General features: G+C 48.6%; 1 protein-coding gene across 1 annotated transcript in view; it reads left to right on the forward strand.

Annotated features, from left to right (window-relative positions):
• The window catches only part of LOC118232939 (transmembrane protein 108-like), a 41,686-nt gene that overhangs the window by 1,211 nt on the left and 21,004 nt on the right, over positions 1-19,471 (forward strand). The gene's annotated exons all lie outside the window — the stretch shown is intronic.

The raw sequence follows: 19,471 nt of genomic DNA on the forward strand, positions 1-19,471 counted from the left end.
TCGATATTAGCCATGCAGGCACTATGGAGCGAAGATGATACTGTTTGCGTTTCACGGTTGTTTCCCTATCTTGATATCAAGGCACGCTTTACAGTCTGTACTACAAAATAAATGCAGATGCTGTATGCGCCTGGGCTGCAAAACTCTGACACTCGAACAACGTTGACGCTGAGTAAGGCTAAATCTTGTGGTCGATGAAACACGATGCTCGTATTTCAGTGTCAGTTTGGTCAAATCAGCGTTTTGATAAATGAGAGGTAGCATACAGCGAATCAAACTGAATATATTTACGTGGCATAGCATGGTTGCTGGATCCACACAGCCGACAGACTGAATTGCCGTGATTACTGAGAGTTTGTGAGAGTGAGAATTGCTTGGAGACGGGCGCCTTCAAGGTAGCGTAAATGAGTCACTGCATCCGTGATATCATTCATGATATCATTCATTATGTAGGCTATTGTGTTAGTTTTTCTAAGCGAGCTTGCCGCATATTCTTTTTTACTGACTTTTCAGTAAAACCTTTCATACTGTAAATACACCTGCAACAGGTGTGCAGTCGTAAAACAGTGGAATGCTTATAAGTGAAGTATAACCCAATGTGCACTTGTGTTTTGGAGGGTTTGCATAGTCCCAGTGTAGTCACCTAAAATAAAAGTGGCCAAATAAAAATGTTGAAATGTCTTACTTTGACTTTTGTCATGTTGAGACAATGCATTGCTCACTACACACAGCCAATGAATTGCTAAGTGGACACGTGGTGCTTTACCAAAAACCAAAAACAAAAGAGTTATATAATCCTTCCCAAAGTAATATCCTTTAAGATGGTAGACCACAGTGATTTGCATGTGAAGTAAATAAACTAAGTGCCTGGACAAAGAAAGTGAGAATACAATAGAATAATAGTTCTTGAAGAAACATTATTTGTAGCTTTCACCTTGATGAATCTACCTCAATGTTTTATTCAATGTTTAACCAATCAGGTACATCAGAAATTACACCACAGCATAAACAAGTCATTACTGGGGCTCTGGCTTGTGCTGTCAGAGAAACCGAGAATGTCTTTGGAGATGCTCTAGGCCAGGGTTGTCAAACTGAATCCCAAGGGGGCTGCAGTGTCTGCAGGTTTTTTTGTTTTCCTTTCAATCAGCTGCCAATTAAGGCCTTGAGAACAAGGTGTGTGGATTCCTTAGCCAATCACTGACTTGAATGAAACACCTGTGCAGAGAACACCCCAAAAACCAGCAGTTACTGCGGCCCTCCAGAATGCTCACCCACACATCAGCTGAGGTGGAGAGAGAGAGAGAGAACAGTGTTTTAGCCAATTAAACTGGGGAGATGATTGGGTGGCAGTTTACGAGAGCCAAGTTGGGGTACATCGGGGAACCCCTTACTGTGCGCTGAGTGCCATGGGATCTTTAATTGCCACAGTAAGCCAGGATCTCAGAACAGGTAAGAGCGCAATAATGGCATAAGGTGGGATAGGATCAATCAGGTGTCCGACTCCAAACCTTCTCTCCCTCTCCACCTTCGCTAATGTGTGGTGAGCGTTCTGGCCGCAAATTGGCTGCCGTGCATCACCCAGGTGGGTGCTACACATTGGTGGTGGGTGAGGTGAGTTCCCCCTTCACTGTAAAGCACTTTGAGCATATGGAAGAGTGCTATATAAATGTAATTAACAATAATATAATAATAACAAACAGCTAGTTTTGCTCTGCGTCAGTCATTGACCGACATTGACAAAGGGAAACAGGTCATAGTAAGAGAGGCAGTTGGCAGTTGGCGCGTCGCTGGATACCGAAACAAGGCCCCGTGAGTCTCTCAGAGCTTAGCACAGCCAGGGCAGCGATCGTCCTCCACTGATTAACACCACCAGGGTTCGAATTACCCCCTGACTTTTGTGGTGGGGGGTGGGGGGGGGGGTCTATGAGATTGCAGACTGGGGGGGCGGAGAGATTGTGAACACTCGGCCCCCGGGAAGGGGTTGAGGATGGCATCACGGTTGTTGCTTTTGGGCAGGGAGGGTTCAGGTGTCCTTCAGGAGGGGTACGCTCCCCTGGTTCCCCTGTAATTGGAACCCCAAACACAGCCCACCAAGTGCGCTCATGAGAAAAAAAGCAAAAAAAAAAAGGGACCACTAACAGAAAATTTTATTTATTTTCCTGTGTTTTAAACGGCAGGTAGATCTAGCCCCCAGTCTGTTCTGTCCTTGCAAGGAGACTCTCGTGGACCGTTAAGAAAAAATAATTTAACCCAAAAAATCAGGGTGATATTGTCAGAAAATAAACAAAGCCAAATCAAAATGGCAGGCGCCGTTAAACGTGTCCTCAGACCGAGGGTATCTGCGAAACGAATTGGTTGAACCCTTTGAAGTGCTGGTTTTTTGGAACCCTTTCTCAAAATTCTCAGTCACTGTTCTAGAACTCCACTGCTTTCAAACACCAGCAGTGACTTACATTCAGCAACAGAATGTTGAGTTAACAAAATTCTAATAACGTGTTTGTGATCTCACGCCTTAAAGGGTCAGGCAAAGAATGAGTTCCTGAAAGCACTGAGCCAGAACCTCTTTGCTGGAGTTCTGTTTGTTTTGAAGCAACCAAGCCGCTCCACTGGAACCAGTGTGAGGGGGAGGCTCATTTTCTTTGCCATTTGTGATCTTATGAGCCATGTTTTATTTCTGGAAACGGGATATAGTAAACGATGGCTGCCTACACAATGGATGGCATTCTTGTAACAATGCCCTGGGCAATGTTGTTGAAAACACACTGAGTACTGTGGTGAGGCCATGCACTGACAAATTCAGATGGTCTTCGTGCCTTTTAAACCAGGATGGTATATTTGTCTCTGTGCATGGCCGCGCCCGGTGCGTGAAAGCTCTGTTGTTGTTGGGGCGCGGGATCCCCCCGAAATCAGCCACAGGAAGAGCCGCGCGGAAGAGGGGAGCGCTGTCGCGGGCCCTTTTCCGCGCCCGGGACGACCGGTGGGTCCGCGAGATAAGAGCCGCGGCTCGGCCAAGCGTGAGCAGAAGGCTGGAGAGGGGAATTCCTGGCATTCTTTGTCCCGCTCTCATGTCCGTCCGCACCTCTGGACAGCGCTGCGTTCCTCGCCGGACCACAGAACCTCTTGCTGAGGGGGGGGCAGTCTTGTCCTCGCATCAGTGAGTGCATGTGACCATCAGGACCTGCAGTCCCTGTTATAACACTCCTGAGTTTTTGGAATGTGGAATTTTTTACAGAGTTCTAAGTCAGAGTTCTAGAAGTCCTTCGCTTTCAATTTCCAGTGGTGATTGTTACATCAGCATTAGAATGTTTAAGTTAAAAAAAGCCACAGATGAACCAACAGTTAAGGATTGCTGCATTACATACTATTAGATTTAAAGGCAAAAAAAACATAATTAAAGTGAATGTGTCGAGAAAAGAAGTTCAATTGCACTATTTTTAAAAATGGTTTCATTTTATGAAATGTTCTGAGCACTCCGTTCTCATTTGTCGGTTGAAATGCATTTGAGGAGAGAGCTGAGGTGGTAACGGAATGGGGAGAAGTGGATTGATGTCGTGGTTTCTGTGAATTTCCGACTGATTTTGATTATATCTTAGCCCTCGTGTGAGTCAGTATCTGTAATTGACTTTCAGCGCTTGGAAGAAAAACATTGGCAGGTTTTCCGCTCTTCCACTTGGTTCAGTATTACTCATATATATATATTTTTAATAATCTGATTTGAAACTGTACGTTGCCTTTTCCTTCGTCCTCCAGAAAGTAATTGAGGTCCGACAGAAACTGATTGAGTATTTTCAGGCTGAAGTCATGGATGACCTCAGCTTCCTCTTCCATGAGGTCCATCACATTTGGGCAACTGGTGGGGTGGGAGGTCAGTGATGGTTGGGGGGGGGGGGGCGGGGGGTGCAGAGTTACTGGAAAAATTCAGTCCGGTACGAGCACTTTGTGTTTTTTTTTTTTTTTTTTTTTTTAAACGTTCTTTCGGTTTTCAGTGAATGTTTTTGATTGGCCCAAACAGCTTTTTGGGTTACGTTGAAGGATATTATCGATATTTACCAAAAAAAGGAAGTTTGATGGTCTTCTGGAAGGAGGATCGTGGTCTAAAGCAAGAAAATACAACACGGGAACCAGCAAAAAAAAATGTAACAGAACAGAGAAAAAGAGAAGAACTGTTTTCATACTGTGTGAATTTTACCACTCAGTTCTGACTGCTGAGATTCAGGATGAGGTCGTTTTGACTGAATGTCCAATTGAACTTACCTTGGAGAACGATAGCTTCTAGATGTGAGCCTACTGCCTGTGAGGCAGGTGCCTCAGCATTTGTTTGTCAGGGAACATGATTTGACTGAGCGTCATGTCTTGCTTTCAGCAATGACTTGAATGTCTCATCATCTCATCGGCACATGTGGATGGTTGGCTATTTGAAACCTTGTGTTGAATTAACATTTGTTCTTACCTCTGGCTTACAGAAGGAACACTTCTTTCATACTTGTTTTTAGTTAGCCATGTTTGCAAGAAAAAATGCAAATGTTCAAAGTCAGAAGTCGGTGAGTATCGATTGGATCCAGTCTGTCAGTGTACTTTATTTTTTATTTTTTATTTTATTTTTTAAATAAATTTGGTGCCCAACATCCCCAGTTTCCACCCTAATTGGGGATGGCCAATTATCCGCAACCACAGCTGCGTTCATGCGCAAACCCCACTGCTGATTCAGAAGTGTAGACTGCCAATAGCTCTCCAATAAAAACGCACGTTGCTGCCTGCTGCTTCTTTTCACACCAAAGACTACATCTATGCTCGTAGTGGGCGGAGTCAGAGGAAGACCTTTCGCATTGGGCTTTACATGCAGCCCACAGGCGGCCGATCGCACAGTGGGGGTGGCTACAATGTGCCAATTACGCATCACCCTACGGAATGCCAACAGTCAGCACAGGCATAGTCTGGATTTGTCACTGTATTTATTTAAAAGTATTTCCCATAATGGTCTTGCAGATACAACAGGGGGAAGAGGGTGGGGGGGCCAGTGCGGGATGGCCTCTTGCCGAGGCAAGTGGCCCCCGAAAAGTACCCTGTTGATAAGCCCTCTGAAGCTTAGCCTGAGTGTCTAAACCGAGAAGAATAACGGTGATGCTGCCCCAGGGAAGGCTCTTTCTGTGAAGTGGCAGCCATTTTGTGCTCAGGATTAATTGGCGCTTTTTTTTATGCGGTGCAAACGACGAGGAAAATAGGATTAGGGGAGAGACTCGCCGAGGTAAAAAGGGAACGCGAACATTCCTGGGTCCCCCCCAGGTCTGCTCTGGACCTCCTGTGCAGGTCATGTGATTCCGAGGGAAAGGTTCTCGGTGTGAAGCTGACTGGCAGCCGTTCCCTGATTGAATACCTTTGTTCAGTTCTGCTTGCTTTATTGAACAGAGGGCTGCAAGGTGAGCGGCACACCAAGAATTTTTCCTCCAGCAGTATGCTCTACAGTTGTGGGGTAATGGGTTCAAATTGATCCTCGGTGGACTCACATACTGTAATTAGAGGGTTTCGTTTCAAACTGACCCAGACGTCTTCACCACTTAATAGTGCAGTAATAGTGTCAACATTTACCGCATATTTACGGTTTCCTTTTCCTTAAAATTTTAAAACCATAACTAACGCGGTGCCCCTGTTTCATCGTTTTTAGTGCCGCTAAAATGTGAAGCGCGCACGGCATAAAATATTACGAGTTTGACGAAACACTTTGGCTTCGCCCTCCCCGGCTTCATTTTTATTCATTAGCCAAAAAGCAGCCACTCAGGTCTTAAATTCATACGGCTCACTCCGGTCGGATCGATGCCGGCACACGGGCGGAACTTCCCCGGTTTTTGGCTCGGCTAAGCCTGTCGTCTTAATGAGCCTCGGCGGGACGAGTCGCGCCGCCGTTAGCATCGTCGTTCCTTCCGTCTCGCGGAGTCGAGCTCGACTGGCCCCTCTACTGAGCCGGCGTAGCGGCGCGTTAGCGTTAGCGCCCCGTTAGCATCGTCGTTCTTTCCGTCTCGCGGAGTCAAGCTCGACTGGCCCCTCTACTGAGCCAGCGTAGCGGCGCGTTAGCGTTAGCGCCCCGTTAGCACGAGGATCGTTTAGTTCCGTTAGCGCCGCCGCCTGCGCCGAAGAGAAGCGCAAGAGGGGAACGAGAACGGGGGGTGTCTCCGGTCTCGCTTAATTTCTTCACTCGCGTCCCGTGCGTTATTGCTCTCCACGACTCTGGGATCTGCTTTTAGAAGCTCTTTCAGAAGAGAATTTAAAGGGGCTTATTGACATTGGAGAGAAACAGCGGGTGCACCGATAAACCCCAACATATGCTGAAAGCCAGGGTGTTCCCTGGCATGAAAAGGGTCTTCGGTGCTCCCCATCATTGGGTGGGCGCTTGCGGTCGCACGTAGGGTCATCCCAACATTAGGCCCCATTCACGAAACTTGCGTACGATCACATTCGATCGTAAACTGCGTGTAAGAACGTTTCCGAGAACGTTTGCCCTTTCTCCTCTCCATGGGGCTGAACATGTCCAACCATGCCAAGTACAAGCACACATAAACATGCTCTCTGGCACACACACACAAAACACACACAAACACACACATACACAAGTACACAAATTGTTAGCTGAGATGGTGCGATGTTGCGCGTTGTTGTGCAACGTCGCAGCGGGGAGATATCTGCCCTGGCAGTGTCGCCATGGAGACAGCCGCTGCACGCCGGAGCGAGCTGAAGACGCAGCGATTGGTAAAGCTCTGGAGGACAGTGTTGAGTCCACGCAGGTCCGTGTGTGTTTTAGGAGGAGGGCACGGATTAGCGCGTAGTGCGTTCCGCTCAAACACGTGTGGCCCCCGCCACATTTCCCCTTCTTCTCACCACACGGGTCAATCAGCTGCTGGGCTTGGGAGGAGTAGAGCAGAGTAAAGCTTTAATGCCCCCGGAGGGGAGAATTTGGCTTGCAAACAGCAGTCAATAATAAGTAAAAATGGAACCCATACAATGTATATATACATTACAGACATACATAAACACAAGTACACAGTTAGCGCCCATTTCACTGGTGTCACTTGTCACCAGAACCATCAGAAGAAGCAGCAAGAAAGAAAGAAAAATGGGGGGGTGCGGGAGGCACCGTATCACATCCACTGATAGTCACAGTCCCATTTTGTTTAAAAATCCAATAGCTGATGGAATAAAAGACCTCATATATCTGTTAGTGTCACCTCTAGGGGGATACAACCTCCGCCTTGAGATACTGCACAAGCTCCAACTTTTCCACTTTTCCACAATGCTGTGCAGAACCTGGAAGCCGAGTGTGTGTCCGAAATGGTACGCTCGTTCCCTATATAGTGAACTAGCTAGGGTACCAGCCACTTTCCAGCGAATGGCTGACACCCTAGTTAGCCCTCTATGTAGGGGACTAGTGGACCATTTCGGACACAGCCCGCGACACCAGTGCAGGGGGACGGTTCTGATTGGGGGTCCGCTGTCCTGACCCCAGGTGTCGTCCGTTGGGGTGAGTTACCCAGCATGCCTGGAGTGCTACAGTGCCTAACAGGAATGCTTGGGCCAAGGCCCCGGTTAGCTGGAAACGTCCCAGATGTTGCCCTCCTGCGTCGCTCTATCTGCGTACCGCAGCCAATAAGAAGACGAGCTGGCGTCGTGTTTTCGCGTCAGCGGTGGCTGTCCTCGTATTGAACCGTTTTTTTTTCACGGGGGCTGGTCGTGCAGACTGGGCACTGGCCAAGGCTGCAGTGAACTCCAGGCTCGTGGGGGGCGTGCTCTGCGAGTGCTGCTGCTCTCTACGGCTCAGACTCAAGACTGCATGGCTGCGTGAAGCTTTGGATGCTAGGCGGTCCCCTTTAAGGCTGAATGTAAATACTGCATTGCAGCCCCTGCCTTGAGACTATAGCTCTGGCCATTTATTGAGACTGCAGTATATATATATTCCAGTCCAGCTTATTATGCATGCAGTCTTGCATGCAGTGTAATACTGTGAGGAGTAAGTGGAAGGTAGCAGAACGGCTGTGCTCGGCGCGTCCCCAGAAGGACGGTTCTGTGCTTTGTGGGGACCTTGCGCTGTCACGCCGCTATTGTCCGTTCTGCCCCTGTCACCGTAGCAACTCTCCTAAAATCGGTGTCTGCAGAATGAGCTCAGCACCGCCCCCCACACCCCAAGCACACACACACACACACATGCTGCATACACACACACAGTGTGCACACACACATGCACATACACGCACACACATGCATGCAGACACCTATGTACATACACACACTCATGTATGTCCAGACACACACAAACTCTCTCTCACACACACACACACACACATACACACACACACTCTTTCTCTCTCTCTTTCTCTCTCTCTCACACACACACACACTCACTTTCTCTCTCTCTTTCACACACTCACACACACACACACACACTAACTCACTCACTCACTCTCTCTCTCTCTCTCTCTCTCTCACACACACACACACACACACACACACACACTCTCTCTCTCTCTTTCACACACACACACACACAGTTCTTCCCTTAAGGGCACCGGTACATTTTCCATCTCTTCACTATTAATAGCTCCGGTAAGGCAGAGGGAGAGGTCTCCTGGATGTGCTGTGACTGCACTCCCAAACCAGCCCCAGTGTGTAAGGTCCCGACAAACCACAGCCCCAGTGTGTAAGGTCCTGACAAACCACAGCCCCAGTGTGTAAGGTCCTGACAAACCACAGCCCCAGTGTGTAAGGTCCTGACAAACCGCAGTCCCAGTGTGTAAAGTCCTGACAAAGTGTGTAAGGTCCTGACAAACCACAGCCCCAGTGTGTAAGGTCCTGACAAACCACAGCCCCACTGTGTAAGGTCCTGACAAACCACAGCCCCACTGTGTAAGGTCCTGACAAACCGCAGCCCCAGTGTGTAAGGTCCTGACTAACCACAGCCCCAGTGTGTAAGGTCCTGACAAACCGCAGCCCCAGTGTGTAAGGTCCTGACTAACCACAGCCCCAGTGTGTAAGGTCCTGACAAACCACAGCCCCAGTGTGTAAAGTCCTGACAAAGTGTGTAAGGTCCTGACAAACCACAGCCCCAGTGTGTAAGGTCCTGACAAACCACAGCCCCAGTGCGTAAGGTCCTGACAAAACCACAGCCCCAGTGCGTAAGGTCCTGACAAACCACAGCCCCAGTGTGTAAAGTCCTGACAAACCGCAGCCGCAGTGTGTAAAGTCCTGACAAAACCGCAGCCCCAGTGTGTAAAGTCCTGACAAACCACAGCCCCAGTGTGTAAGGTCCTGACAAACCACAGCCCCAGTGTGTAAGGTCCTGGCAAACCGCAGCCCCAGTGTGTAAGGTCCTGACAAACTGTTCTGAAGGTCAGAGGTAACACAAAACTGTTGTAGTCACTGAAGGTCCATATAAGTCCTTTATATCAGTGCTAGGGTGGACCTGTGAGAAAGAAGAACCCACTTTATGCGTTTTGTTGGATGTGCCTTTACAAAAAAATTTAAAATCCAGCCTTATACTCAGCAAGCGATTTAGTGTGTGTAGGATACAAATTGATGCTAAGTCATCAGGTGTCTAATGGGTTTAATAGGTGTCTGGTGTCTAGGTTTCATCCTGTAATCAGGTGTTTAGGGACCATCTACCAATTAATAGACCGCTTCATGCACTCAAGGGACAGTCAGTACATTGTGAATCTGTAATACCTCAGGCAGAGAAGGTTTCCATACCAGTGGTTCCCAACCCTGAGATCTACCATCCTGTAGATTTTCACTACAAAACCAAAAACAAAGCACGCCTCATTCAACAGCTGGAGATCTCGTTGAGCTGCTACTGTAATTAGTAGAATTAGAGTTGGAGTGAAAACCTACAGGATGGTAGATATCCAGGAGCAGGGTTGGGGTTAGGAACCGCTGCCAAATACTCTCTTCTTCCTGTCTCCTATTTCCAGTTTCCTGCCTTTCCGTGAACTCTGAATGAACACTGCGGGCAGATGAGTCTTTGGGGTTGTGGCAATGTTCACTCACAGTGCCGCACTGTTGCAGTAAAGGTTGAGAGTACTTTATTGTTTGAAAAGGTCTATCAATATAGACCACTACTTACAGCAGGGGTACCAACACCTGATTCAACTGGTTAACTAATTGTAGTCTTCAATCAAGGCATCCTTACTTAGAATCAGGCATTTTAGTGTTGGGCAAAAACAAAAACCTGCACCCACACTGGCCCTTTTCGGATAAGGTTGGACACCCCTGACTTACAGTACTAAGTCTGTCGGGGGTTTGATCTCAAGTACTTCTACATCCAAGGTAAAAAGAAAAATACAGCATTAGCAACCACATGCCAATGCGTGACTTGTCATTAGCCAGGTGATAGAATGCACAAACACGCTTGCCTGATTGTCCGAACACTTTTCAAAACCTGCCGCTGAAGCTGGCCTATCTCTGGGTGAGATACGTGTTCCTCCGGCTCTGTTCACCGGTGCATTTGTTCATGTTGTGGGTTGATGACGGGACACCCCCTATTCCCCCCAATCTCTGGAAACGAAATGTGAACATCTGGCCGGTTTGTGCTGCTGGCAGGCCCTGGAACGGCCACCGTTGGGCCCGGCCAATTACGCAGCTTTGCTTTGGACAATTAGCGTGCTGATTGGCTGCGCTGATTGCTCGGTTATTTTTGCAGGTGCGGTGTCCTACGTGTCTGGAATGTGCTGAATAACGTTCAGGGCTCGAGCTGTTTTGTTCTAGTCCTGGGTAGAGCCCTCGATCGCTGTGGAGAGGTAGAGAAAGATACTTTGTAAAACTGTAAGCTGAGTATGTGTAAGAGGTTTGCTCGAGGTTGGATTTGAACCCGGGCCTCTCACTCGCCCAAAGACTCCATAGACGAACATGTTACCAGTCAGCTGAAAGTAAAATCGCCCCTGGCTAATGGCAACGTCATTATTTTTCACGTGAATGTTGCGTCGCCGAAAGTGTTGTCAAGGTAACCTGCTGCAAGGCCTTCGCTTTAGTGCAGATCGCTGTGCTGACTAGCGCACTAGTCGAGCTTGTAAGGGTGTCTGTGGAGAAAATGAATAGCACCATTTTGGGGTTTTTTTTTTTTTTGGTCGCTGTGCTGTGTCACTCCTCCCCCCCCCCCCCCCCCCCCCACCCCTCCAAGCACAGCTGCTTAATGCTGACACACTACAGGAAACCGCACACAATATCCCGCTCCTGAAACATCCTTCCTCATTACCGTCCGTTCCTGCCATTGTCGGCGAGACGGCCCCCAGTGCATCACGCGGCGCGTTTATCTGGGCCGCGAGCGCCGAGGATGTCGGCCTTGTTTTTTTCGGGGGGCAGGCCTGGTGGACAGAGAGAGGAAGCGCGGACACGCCGGAAAAAAAGCCCCCGTTTCCCCCCCCCCGAGACACGGTAGCCGGCGAGTGCGTAAGCGAGCCGCCCCGCCAGCGCGGCCCGATCTCTCGGGACGGTCCTGACGCTCGCCCCCCCCCCCCCCCCCCTTGGGCGTAACGCCCTTCCTGCGCTCGCGGAATGTCACGGTAGCCGGGGTGACGTCGTCGTGGCCTCGCAGCGGAAATGTAGGAATGCTGCTTGAGCGTTTGCCGCTGTCCTCGGTCACCGGCCGCCGTTGGCTGTGATATAAAGTCATGCAGCGCAAAGGTCACAGTTGATGAAAGAGAGTACTTCTCTTTCACTTTGTAACAGGCTGTTTTTTTGCCATTTGCTTTATTCATTGATTTAGTTGATGACATAGGACATAGGTCAGATAAGGTACAACCTATTCAGAACACACTGTAGGTACAGTTCTCGTAAGGTATCAGTTGTCCATAGTTGTGAACATCAAGTCTAGTTCACATGGTAAGCAAAGTCTGTAAAGCTATGGCAAGTCATGAACAACAATTGAGGCATGATTACAAGAGGCGTGATAAAGAGCTACAGCATCAAGATGAAGCCCCAAGCGCAACATGAAAGTGCTAGATCAAGACAAAGTGGAACATGAAAAGTGGTAGAAGATCGAGATACCAGTGTTACGTGGGATTGAGGAGTGTGAAGTCAGTCAAGGTAGAGTCTGAAGAGATGTGTCTTTGGGCCAATGGCAGAAAATAGGCAGTGACTGAGCAGGCATGAAAAGTGGTAGAAGATCAAGATACCAGTGTTTCGTGAGATTGATGAGTGTGAAGTTAGTCAAGGTAGAGTCTGAAGTGATGTGTCTTTGGGCCAATGGCAGAAAATAGGCAGTGACTGAGCAGACATGAAAAGTGGTAGAAGATCAAGATGCCAGTGTTACGTGAGATGGAGGAGTGTGAAGCCAGTCAAGGTAGAGTCTGAAGAGATGTGCCTTCGGGCCAATGGCAGAAAATAGGCAGTGACTGAGCGGTTCATAGAGGAATGGGGGGTTTTTCCAGCACTGGGGAGCTAGGGTGGAGAAGCTTCATGGCCAGGACGAGCGAGAACCACTCACACGAGCACTCACATCATTTCCAGTAAATAACAAAATATTCCAGGATGGTAGAAAAACAATGTAAAATCCCCCCTTCTTGCCCTCAGAGTTCAGTAGAACAATTCACCTCTCAAAAGTTTAGATCTCGCTACAGCAGCTGTCAGAGGACAGCTATTTGAGAAAACAAAGTGCAGTTTCCATCTCACGTACGCGAAACAAAGGGTACAACGGCTACAATTCATCTACAACCGGACATTCTTTTGAAATGAGTAGGAAGAAAGGCATTTCCTGCTCCGGTTGAATCTGAAATTGTAAGTTAATTAAAGTAAAGTAATGAGTAATTAGGACAAGGCTGACAGAAGCAACTCCTGATGTAGAGCTGATTTGCGGTGTAATAAGTAATCGGGGTCCATGCCCTGCCTGGTTTATGTATTTCTCTAGAGTGCACCAGACACTCCCAGGAGACCATGGGGAGCGTAGTTTCAACAGGGATTTTGGTCCCTGACAAATGTAATTTTCCGTAACCCCACGGAGACAGCTTAAGAATTCAATGCTTCAGCTGGGCATTTTGTGACACTGAGCCACCCCTGCACCAGCCCCCTAGATACCCCCCCCTACCCCCCCCCCAGGGACAGGGAAAGCTGACTAATCTCAGCACCACGCTCACTCTTTAATAATTTAGGCTGTGAGTGAATATTAGGCCTAGTCGCTGTCGCTCGCTTTCTGAATAAAGCCTTTATTAATCATAAACAGCTCAATGTGAGCTCAACTCACTCTTTGCGAGCAGTGTGAGATTGCTATCGGGGACCAAGTCGGGGGGGGGGGGTTATTATGGGATTGCGATCACAGATCCCAAACTACCTTCGGACCCCCGGTTGAAAACCGAAACCCAGGCCTGAAAGCACAGCCGTGTCCTCCTCAGTTCCTCAGTACAGGTTTAAAAAAAAAAACAGCGCTCAGACGATGTGTTTGTCCATAGGACAGGAGCGCATTGCGTTCACCCAGTCAGCTGTTGTTCTAGCCCTGCGGGACCCCCAGAGCAGTCAATAACACGGTGGTACGCCTCCCCACTGCCAGTGGATCAAGAGTCCCCAGCATGTGGCACAGTTTCAGTTTGTGCTTTCGTGTTCACGTCTCGATGTCTAAGACCTCCCTCCTCTCAACCCCACAATAAAGAAGGTAGCTACTCTTCCCAGAGACTCGTCTAAACCACAATGCACCTCAGGGACGTCATGCATGCAGTTTGTGGCTGTTCATCGCCACGTGACCAAACAACTGTCTCAGAGATGGGATCACTCACGCCGATTGTAGCTTTTTCCCATAATTCATGGATTGATATTTCTCCCGTGATGCTCTGCCACTCCTGTCGGTTGCATTCCACCCGGCTATCCCTGAGGAGAGAAGAAGGTGAAAGACAGAGTTACTGGACAGAAAATCTCTAAAGGGAATGTTCTCCTGAGCAATGATTGACAGACCTGCAGTTGCTGTTAGACTTCGCATTGAGCCTTGGTTGAAAATTTGACTCATTTCCAACTGAAGTGGAAAGTGGGAGAAACAGAGTCTGGCTTCGGCCTTATTGGGGGTCTCACTTTCTGGCTGAGTGCACAGGGACATGCCAACATCTGGAACTGATGGAGGAGAGACGCCTTCTACCTGCTACCTGCTACCTGCTGCTTCCTCCAATCAGGTCACTGGTCCTTTACATTGTTACTCAAGTCACCATGCGAAAATACATTATGGGCATTTAGCAAACACACTTACCCAGAGAAACTTACACAACTTATAGTCATATTTAATTATTTTTACATTTTATTTTCACATTGTATCCATTTATACAACTGGCATACTCATATTGTGCAAAGTCATGGTGCCAGGCCTGATTGGGATTGACAGCTGTCAGGCCCTGTGATTGATTGACGGGAGGGAGCGCTTGAGGCCCTGTGATTGATTGATGGTAGCGTCCACGACACAGACTCTCCCCGGGAGAGGAACATTTCCACCTGATGTCCACATCCTGTCTGCCGCGATTGAATGAGATCGCCTTCATGATCCACCCTCGGGGATCAGACTCGTGTGGAGGACCAGAGACCCCAGCTGCGTTTGTGTAGCTCTAGTAGAAAAGCAAGGCTGGCTTCTCTTTCTTTTTCTGTTTTTCTTTCTTTCTTTTTTTTAACCGTCTCATTCCAGCTAGTCTCCTAAAACGCACTTTCAAAAAGAGCAACAAAACTAGAGCCAAAGACCGAAAGCGCTAATGGGGTCGTATTCTCTGCCCCCTACTCATCAGCTCAGGTAGAGAGTGTGTGGCGCTAAGCTGTAGCATTAAGCTCCTGCACACAGCAGAGGAACATCCCAGACGCCCAAATACCGAGCCGCCCAGACACCCAAATACTGAGCCCCCTTTCACGCGTGTTCGCCGTCTCCGTCCGGTTCGGGCCGCCGGACGGGCACGGCGGCACGCGTCTCGTCTTCGAACCCGGGGGGGCGCCGCCGCTGCCCCCCTCCACCGCCGGCACCCTGGCAGCGGCGGCGGCGGCGTGTCTTCGTAAATCAAACCGCCGGCTCGCTAAGCCACAGCCGCCACGTCGATAGAGAGACGTTTGGAGAGGTGTCCGGAGGAACGTAAAATGGCGCCATTCCCGCTCGTTAGCTCGTTAGCTCGCGTCCAGCTTTCATTAGCTCTCCTGCGCTGTAAACAACGTGCCTGTGCTGGAGAACCCAGGCCTTGTTGTCTGTGAGCAGGAGGTGTTCGGCGCTGTGTTTTTTCGGGGGATATTTTCTTCTGATGAAAGCTATTCTTCAGCGGGGCGAGAGAGTCCTTTGCCAAGAGTCCTAGTCCTGTTATTATGACAAGAGTACATTCTCTCCCTACTCGGGTGTAAGGACTGTTATCCAAAACGACAGGAGTCTTTGCTGGGGATGAGCGTATCTGAAAATAGCACAGAAGCAGTTCCGGTGGCTTTTTCGTCTTTTTTAAATGAGTTTTTTTTTTTTTTTCGGTATTCATTATCCGTTCATTTTTCTTTCTCTTTTTAATGCACAACCGTTGCTTCACATAATAATAAATCACACGGGACCTTATTTAACTAGACTGGTGCACCTGCATTTAGCACACATGAGCAACCATATGAACAACCTTCTGCAGTCCATCAAGGCTGGAAAAGTACGTGTATGTGTGTGTGTGTGTGTGTGTGTGTGTGTGTGTGTGTGTGTGTGTGTCTCTTCCCACCTGGGCCTGGGGAAAGCAGGTGTCTACTTTCCGAGCAGGCACTGTATGAGAGCGTTGCCATGGCTGCAATATAAATGCTGCTACAGGCTTTTCAATGACATAAACATTTTACTGACGTCCCTGTAGCTCCATGTGTTGCCATGCATTTGTCTCATTCAGGTTTTACGGTGGAGCTGATCATTCGGTACACTAATCCGTTTGTCTTTACACCACCTGCACAAGACAGGCTTTTTAGAGCAGTAGAAAAAATATGTAAAAAAAATGGGGCGATATGTAGGCCTAAATGAAATGGGCTTCACGAATACCGCGCTAAATCAAGAGCGTGTGCCAGAATACTTTTTCCTCCCCAATTCGATCCTTCCTTTTCACACTTTGACCTTCTTTCCCATAGCAGTAAGAGTGAATTCTCTTGTGTGAATTTGGTGAAGTCTAAACAGGGCACTCAAAGACACAGAATGTCAGCTGGAAAAGACAAGTCGACGGTGTATTGCTCCTTAGGTGCCAGCCGCTGCTGTCTGTCCAATCTTAATGAATACACATTAATTCATATTGAATACACATTCATTCATATTTTCTGCATTATTTTTTTATTTTTTGTTCTCACGCCCCTGCATGGCCCGTGCGCAATGAAACTGCTCTTACGCACGACGGAAGCACGACGCTTGTGACGGGATCGATGTAAAGATGGAGATGACTCGGTCGCAGGCTGCGCAGCTCTCCCGATCTCCTCGCCTTGGCATACGGGGGGGGGGGGCTGCAGGGGGAGAGAGACCCAGGACTTCAGCTGCGGGACATGATGTCCCTGTCATAAACGTCAGGGTCAGCAGTTCGTATGGATTTTATTTGTTGTTGCAGCGGGAGAACCCTTGAGGGGCGCAGGAGTGGAGAGGGGGAATGGGGGGGGTGGGGGGGGGTAAATGGGGAGGGGGGGGTTGGTAGACGCAGTCGCCGGCGAATTTCGCAGAGCCTCCACAGAGCCACTGGTGCAGAGCGATCCGTGGCCGCGGGCGTCAGGCGGGACGGGGCAGGGCGGGACGGGACAGGACGGGACAGGACGCTCTGCTCTGTGCTCCGCTGGCTGTCCTGTCACGGGCGGCCGGTTGGTTTATTTCGCGCTGCCGTGTGTGTGTGTGTGTGTGTGTGTGCTGCTCTGCTCTGTGCTGTGCAGCCCAGCGTGTGCAGATCCCTCTCAGGGTGTCAGCTGGATGCCTTCAGCTTCGTCAGGCGAAAAGAAGAAAGAGCTTTCTGACAACACACAGGCCTTGTGAGGACATGAGGTCTAATGGAGGACAGTGTACAATGAAGCAAACGCTGAAAGTGTGCTGACCTTAGTTTGTGAGATGTGTATTCTTTGTGTGTGTGTCGTGTGTGTCGTGCGTGTGTGTGTATCTGTGTGTGTTTGCATGCGAGCGCAAAAAACACGATTGATGCTGTTGTGTAACCAAACCACTATCTGGCCATGAGTACATTTTGTTCACCAGCATGGATCTCTGGTAGCTCTGCTAAACACCACATCGCATCATACGAGGCTAGCTAGCTGTTAGCCTCGGTTAAAGCACACGCACGGTTGCGCAGTCCTGCACAGAGATACTCATCGGTTTCCATCAGAATTGAACTCCTGAGAACCCGAGAGCTTAACCCAGCTGTGTTCTCAGCGTTCAGGTGTTTTGCCAATATTATAACATTGCCACTACATGGCAGGAATATTGTGAGAATTATTTTTTTTTTTTTTTTTTAGTTAGCTGGGTAAGTTGTGGGGTGGAATGTGAGCGTGTGCCCTAACTGACGAGTGGCAATACGCTCTCAGGGACCTTCTCTAATTACAGGTCACCAGCAATTAGCAGAGCTATGCCCCAGAACGCCACAGACTCCACCCGACCCTCCCACACCACCCCACCCCCCCCTCTCCTCTAGCTGTTCCCTGGCACGATCTGCTGATAGCCGGTGCTGTAAACACTCCCAGGGCACAGCATTCCTAAGTGTAAACACACTTTGGCGCTTCCTTTGAACGTCGGTCCCCCTTCGCTCTCCCTACGTCATGTGCAGAATCGCTAATGGAGGATATCCTTTGTCCCCGCAACCCCCCCCCCCCCCCCCCTCCCGGTCCTCAGTTTGTCTCGCCTGATGACCTCGTAAACCGCTGCGAAGCGGCTAGTCATTGTGACACGCCACCGTTCCCCCCCCCCCCCCGACAAATATTTGTGCGTTCACTGCCTTGTTAAACAATTCATATTCATCTTTCATCCTTCAGTCAGCTTTGCTGTAATGTTATTCATTAGTTCAAAGCCATTAGCATTATTCATTTTTTCAGCGCATTACGCCAGCACGTAATCTCATTCCAGCCCTTAACGAGGTGTCAGATCACAAATATGCGATTAGAGCGTTCTTAACTGAACATTCTGATGCCGGCGGAACAATCACACTGCCGGTAATTGAAAGCAATGGAGTTCCAGAACACTGAACTTTGAAGAAAAAAATTCCTAAAAAAAAAAAAAGCCTACTCTTCAAAGGGTTATGTGGCACCTGAAGTCTTACAGAGGTACCTAAACCGATGCATACAATTACAATCACCTTCTCGCAAACAAACACTGCTTTTCCATTTTGTAGTTCTGTAGCTCCATTCTGTGGTTGTACGCCGGTTGTAAGTGAGCAAGAAATCAGCAAGAAAAGGAAAGGGTTCCTGGTGGTTTTAGTGCTCGTCACTTGGTACTATATAATCTCATAGTTGGTTGTTGAAGAGTAGATACAGGACACAGCCTGATGAAGGCCCTTGTTGACGCGTAAGGCAATGAATGCAGAGGCCACAGACTTAATCGATCTGCCTGTGGGTACAGACACGATCAAACGCCCACAGTTCCAGGGTGTCAGTACCCTGTCAGGGATGGCTAGCAGGTCACAGATGCGCTCCACGAGGTGAAATCTGTCTCACAGCTGCCTGAGCTGAGGATTTTCATTTTCCGCTCGTGATGTCTGAACGGTGAACTCACTCAATTTAAAATCTCACTGGGGGGGGGGGGGAAACACGCCTGTGCTGATTTAGCATCCAATTCTACAATTCCATCTTTGCGTTACATGAATAATAGATGGTCATTTCCGTGGGCTTCCATAAAACCACTGTTACTGTCGCGCAGTGAACGGAAGAGCCGTACTTTATTAAGCTGACACGGTCTCCTGACACAAGCTGAGAAGTCTGTATTATATCAGCGCGCCCATGCAAGCACACACAAATCAGATTCAAAGGCTATGTAAATGAATTAGTGGCCCCCCAGATGTGATTATGCCCCTCCCCCACACTGAAGGAAAGTCGTAACAGCATTGCAGAAAGGAGACACAGAGAGTGATGTGGACTCTGGACCGGGGGTGGGGGGGGGGGATTATCTGGAATACATTTTGATAATCAAATAAAAGTGTGTGTTCCCAGGCAGGTACCTGGCAGAATTTGCATTCTGCGAAGATTCTCACTTCTTTCCCTGACACATCGATGTTGATCGACGATATCAGTATCATTTTGAGAATGGAAGTTGTGCATACTTGGTTACCTCACTTGGCCTCTCTCATTCCTTTAAAGGAATTGACTCGTGTAGTACGTAGATGTTTGTCATTTTGGACATTTACATTTATAAGCAATTCAAAGCAGTAGTTTGTGTTGATTTATGGGTTCACTTTTAGTGAAGTGGTATACGGCTCATAGGAACTCTACTACAAGAGATGGCCCGGAATCAAAGGGAGTGGACATCGATTGACCCGTTGAGGTATAAGATCAGAAGTACGTGCTTGGAATGTTCTTAACCGAGCATTCTAATTCT

The sequence above is a fragment of the Anguilla anguilla genome, chromosome 8, assembly GCF_013347855.1.
Source record: "Anguilla anguilla isolate fAngAng1 chromosome 8, fAngAng1.pri, whole genome shotgun sequence".
Classification (NCBI taxonomy): Eukaryota; Metazoa; Chordata; class Actinopteri; order Anguilliformes; family Anguillidae; genus Anguilla; species Anguilla anguilla.